The 6,122-nt window shown below is 31.6% G+C and overlaps 1 pseudogene; it reads left to right on the top strand.

Moving 5' to 3' along the window:
* The first annotated feature begins 4,875 nt into the window (after positions 1 to 4,875).
* On the top strand, positions 4,876 to 5,781 carry LOC149242890 (chaperone protein dnaJ 10 pseudogene; annotated as a pseudogene).
* Positions 5,782 to 6,122: the final 341 nt, after the last annotated feature.

Raw genomic sequence — 6,122 nt, 5'->3', positions numbered from 1 at the left:
AGAAATGTAAGGGAAGGTTTGAAAATCTTACCCAAATTGAGGCTGAAGGAATCGATTTGTGGGAGACCATGGCAAAATACAAAAACCACGTCCCAACTTCACAAATAGTTCTTCAATTTTTTCAAAAACCACAGTGAAGGAACCCCAGGCCATAGACCTTATTTCTTCATTTTTTTTCAAAAACCACAGTAAGGGAACCCCGGGCCATATATTTAGCTCATTCAACAAAAGGGGCTTCCATGTCTCAGACATCCATTTATGCAAATCGACCACGGTCATAACTCATTAAACATACAAACCAAACCATTCTTTGAAAAATATATTTCATAGTCTAAAACTTACTCATCCACAGGAAAGTTAAGAAAAGAATTTTTTTGCACCACCATAAGACCAGAGCCAAACTTCAACATAGAGCTATATAAAAATAAAGAAGATCTAGCTTGGCTGATAGCCATACCTGCAAAAGAAAAAGATTTATTCACCAAATCACACGAATTCACCATTGATCGATCTGTAGAAAATCCATGTAAATAGAAAAAAGATTTAGTGGCTAGGGTGAAACCCTAATCGTGGCAAGGTTTTCCAAAGCTCCTTCCATCCTTCTCCAATCTTGTAATATTTGCTAATATATTTTTTTTCTATATAATATTACCTAGGCACCCACGGGGGATTTGAACTAGTGACCTATCGCAAGGAGTGCCTTAACAGTACACCCATTCACCATCAATCCAAAACCCCGTGGGAAATATTTGCTAATATTATTATAATTCAACCATATTATTAGTAATTAATAAAAATCTAATTAATATTATTTGTCATATTTTCAAATCAACACATTATTAAGATTTGTTCAATGTTTCGAACCAACTAATGTGGTCCATCCTCAGCACAAGGTGAAGAATCAATCGATCTTAAGGAATACAAAGCATGGATGCATCATTGCTTAGTGGTTGGTAAATTAGTTAATAAGGTAAGGAAAATATTATTTAAAAATTAGAGGTAAGGAGTTATCTATTAAAATAATATATATTTAGTTAAAAACTAGCTGTGATGAATAAATATAAAATATTTTATACCAATATTTTAATAATTAATTATTTAATAAGGTAAGAAAAATATTATTTAGAAAAATCTGAGGTAAGGAGTTATTTATTAAAATATTATATATTTATTTAAAAACTAGCTCTTAGGAATAAATAAATATGAAATATTTTAATCCAATATTTTAATAATTAATTAATAAGATAAGTAAAATATTATTTAAAATCTGAGGTAAGGAGTTATCTATTAAAATATTATATATTTGTTTAAAAACTAGTTGTTATAAAATATTTTATTCCAATACTTTAACAATTAATTAGTAAGGTAAGTATAATATTATTTAAAGTTCCAGGTAAGGAGTTATCTATTCAAATATTATATATTTATTTAAAAACAAGTTGTTATAAAATAATTTATTCCAATACTTTAATAATTAATTAGTAAGGTAAGTAAAATATTATTTGAAGTCCGAGATAAGGAGTTATCTATTAAAATATTATATATTTCAGAGTAAATAAAATATTTTATTTTAATGTTTTAATATCTAATTATGTAGTGAGGGATAATAGATATTATCAATTTATAATAGGAGTTGCCTTTAGTGCCACTTTTTGGAGGAATTTATTGAAATCACAAGCTTGATGGGTAATCATGTGCAATCGAAGTGTCCCCTGGATTTTCGAGGGTTTTCAGAGTGCTGAATCAACGGTGCTGTTTAAATAACACAAATCAAAATTTCACCTCAAATGTTTCCACCAAATTCAGGCATTAAAGACAACTCCTTTATAAAATGTTATAAGGGGCTAACTTATTCCAAATAAATAAAATATACCTTTGTTTAATTGTATAGAACTAGAGTTATAGGTTAAGAAATGTTTCTAGAAATAATTTATCATAATATATAAAATGAAAAAGAGGTTACTTATTATTATTTAAATATAAAGAAGTTATTAGGAACTGACTTAATAACAATATTGCGAAAAATAAATAATAGAGAAAGACTCAACTTTTATAAATATTCATAAAAACGAAGGTCAAAGGAGGAACAAGATAAGAACTAATATCTAGAAGGTTACAAATATATGTATAATATAAAAAGGAGAAAGCTTCATTTCTATTGCTTCCTAGATTCTAAGGATCCTTAGAAGCGTCTTAAATCCCATCGTGCAACACTAAACCCTTTTTCCACTAATCAACCTTCCCATGCATCTAATTTTAGATTAAATGTTAACTTATTTTTATTTAAGAAACACATTTAATTTATAATTTATTGTTATAAAGGCTTCCCATCATCATTATTATTATAGTAAATAATAATAAATAGTTGATATTAAAAATAATCTTTCTTCGTAGTAAATGCAAATGCAAAATAAAGGTTCTTATGATTTAAAAAAAAAATCATTCAATTAGAATTATTGGGACGAGAGGTACTCTATAGCCTAGGATGGGGTAGATGTCAAGTGTAAATGTTTAACTTTGTAGTCTAGTATGGGGTAGATGTCAAATGTAAATGTTTAACATTTAACAAACGTGTAAATGTATAGCCTAGGATGGGGTAGATGTCAAGTGTAAATGTTTAACTTTGTAGTCTAGTATGAGGTAGATGTCAAATGTAAATGTTTAACATTTAACAAAGGTGTATTTTTTGACATTTATATGTAGGCTCAATTAAAAAATGTAAAACATTAAAAACAATAAACAAAAAGTTAAAAGTAGTAAATAAAAAGTTAAAAGTAATATAAAGCCCAATCTGTTAAAAATTAAATGTTTGCTCAATTAACAACAAAAAGTTAGCCTCAATTTGTTAGATTTTGATTTTGTTATTAACTTGTGAATAGACTTTGTTGCAATGCTATGGCCCAATACCATGGCTTATCAATATCACATGCCCAAAAACCATTATTTCACAATCAAAATATTTTATAACAATATGATGTAATTCTTAACCATGATATTCACCCCTAGTTTACTATGGATATTATTAACATGTAAATAGACTTTGTTGCAATACCATGCATAGCTTATTAATATGACATGCCCAAAAGCATAAGTTATTTCACAATCAAAATATTTATAAATATTTTATTTTTATTTAATTTAATAACATTTTTAATTAAATCTAAAAGGAAAAATAAGCCTAAACCCTTCATCCTCGCGACTAATAAAAAGATTCTCATAAAAATTAAATCAAATTTTGAATGCAAATTTATTAACAATAATAGAGAAAAGATAGTGCATAATTTATTTAAGTTTTTCATTATTGTATTTTCTTTGACATATGGATTTAATGAATTTAATGTTTTATTATTCCAAAATATGGATTTAATGTTTTACAACAGAGTTTTCTAATTTAGATACTTTACACAATATCATGGAATCAAATTTAAGAGAGAGAGAAGTGGGGCACTAAGTAGGGAGGGAGATAGTGATAAAGTTGGAGGGCCGAGAGAAAGAATAAGAAAGAGAGAGAGAGAGAGAGAGTGATGGGAGGGAGATAGATGGAGGAGAGACGAAGAGAGAGAAGAGGGGAGAGAGAGAGAGAAATGGAGTTAGAGGGAGAGAGAGATGGAGGAAAGAACAAAGACATAGAAAGATATAGGTGGAGAGAGAGAAAGAGGGAGTGACAAGGGAGATATAGGGAAAGAGTGAGGCGGCGAGGAGAGGAGGGAAGAAGAGAAGAGGAGAAGAGAAAGATAGGGAGAGAAGAAGAAGAAGAGAGAGGAGACACAGAGATAGAGAGAGATAGAGGGGAGAGAGAGAAGGAGAGAGCGAGGGAAATAGTGACAAACTTATAGGGAAGAGAGGGATATAGTGATTGGGGGGAGGGACAATGGGAGGTGGGACAAAAGATAGAGAGAACTCGAGAGAGAGTTGGAGGAGGAGAGAGAGGAAGGAAATAAGAAAGACACACAAGGAGAAAGATGGAGAGAGATTTATATGGAGAGAGAGTGAATGTTTGAGGTGTGAGATCAAGATAGATGCAAATATAGCTATTATATAATATTATATAACTAGCCTAGATCCATCTTAACCCTAGATCTATCAAGTGCCAAGAGAGATTAAATCTTTAGAGATTCAAACCTTCCATAATTTTTAAACTCAAAAAAAAGTTAAGATAAATTTAAATTAATGATAAAACAATAAGAATAAAAACACTTATCACATACCCTTATTATACAATTATAATTATCATATATGAAGAAACATATCTATTTAAGTTATATAATAAACAACTTAATCAAATTGTATGAAATGTTAATAAATCAAATTTTATAAAAATATTTATAAAAAACAAAATAAAATTTAAAGTCTAAAGAAATAGTTAATAAAATGTTATCTAATTAAATATTATTAATATGATCAACAAATACAACCATATCATTAGTAATTAATCCAAATAGTATTTTTCTTCATCTTTTTCAAATCGACACCATTCTTCACCTTCGTAAACTAATAACTGCCATCAAGATATATGAAGGCATTTCAGAATGACACTGTCGATAAAGAATGTTCACGTTACGCTATAAATAAGAAAATGAAAATGTAGAGCCAGAATTCTTGCAAAAATATATAATATATAGCCCAAAAATTAATAAAAAAAATTACAAACCACTATATTTAAATTGTACCATAGATAGAGTTAATAGTTCTATATTTAAAATACCAACGGATCTTTGTCTTCTTGATTTCCATCTCCATGAAAATGATATAAATAGATGAACGACTGCCCCACTACACCTATTGATAGTGTTCTGGACAACCAGATCTCCCGGTGGACATCGTTCTCCCATCTGATTCTGCCAGAACTCTGGAATCTGCTGCAGACTTTTAGCAATGGCTAAGGAAACCTGTTATTACGAAGTTCTAAGAGTTAACCCGAGGGCCACTGAAACAGAGATCAAGAAAGCTTATTACATGATGGCCAGGCAAGTACATCCTGTTAGAAACCCTAACGATCTTACCGCGGCCGAAAAATTTCAGATATTGGGAGAAGCTTACCAAGTTCTCAGTGATCCAGCACAGCGGGCATCATATGACGCGCATGGAAAAGCAGGTGTATCAACGGAAACAATAATAGAGGCAACAGCAGTCTTTGCGATGCTGTTTGGAAGCAAGTTATTTGAAGACTATATAGGCCACCTCACAATTGCTTCTATGGCTTCTTTCGAGAAGATCTTTACTGAAGGCGAGCACACGGATAACAGGAAAGTACAAGAGGAAAGAGAAGAAAAGCTTGCACAGGTTTTGAAAGATCGTCTTTATCCGTACGTACAAGGTGACAAGGGTGGGTTTATAGAAGAAGCTAAATCTGACGTTAAATTGCTGGGCGGTGCAGCTAATGGAAACAATATACTGCAGACAATTGGTTACATATATGAAAGAGAAGCGGCGAAGGAACTTGGAAAGAAAGGAGCCTTCCATTTGGGTTCGCATTTTCTAAAATCTCAAGTTACAGCGGGAACAGGTGCTTTTGCACTGCTGCAGTTATTAGAAGATATCAAACAGCAGCGGAGTACGGAGGAGAATTGTTGTGAAGCGGATTTGGAAGCATTTTTACAGTCCAACAAAGAATTCATTGTTCAATCACTTTGGAAAGTAAATTTGCCTGACATTGAAGAGACCCTCTCACATGTGTGCCACATGGTGTTGCAAGATAAGAGTTCCAAGAAAGAAGAACTTCGAGCTCGCGCCAAAGGTTTGAAGATTCTGGGAAACATTTTCCAAACCGCCAAACTATAAAATGAAGATCCAGTCCCAGAAAAGGACACTTCTCGGAGATTGAGGAAGAAAGAATTCAGAGATGATGTAAGCTCTCCAGATACAGAATCATGGCGGCACGACTCCATTTTTCTGTGAGGGGTGTGGAATTGGATCGTGGTTCCATCTGTCAATGGAAACCGTTTTGCGGTTTTGGAACTGTGTTGCAAGAAGGGTTTTTCCAACCCAATAAAATGATTTTAATTTTCGCTATTTACCAGAGGAAAGTAGATGGCTGATGTATACAGAATAAGGATTTTATGATTCACAATTTATCATATTCAATATTCATTTTTATAAACAAGGTTGCCAAGGGATGGTAT

The sequence above is a fragment of the Pinus tabuliformis genome, chromosome 8 (genome assembly GCF_031772625.1).
Source record: "Pinus tabuliformis cultivar Carrire ecotype Pingquan chromosome 8, CPIR1, whole genome shotgun sequence".
Taxonomy (NCBI): domain Eukaryota; kingdom Viridiplantae; phylum Streptophyta; class Pinopsida; order Pinales; family Pinaceae; genus Pinus; species Pinus tabuliformis.
This window is presented reverse-complemented; position numbering and strand designations above follow the sequence as displayed.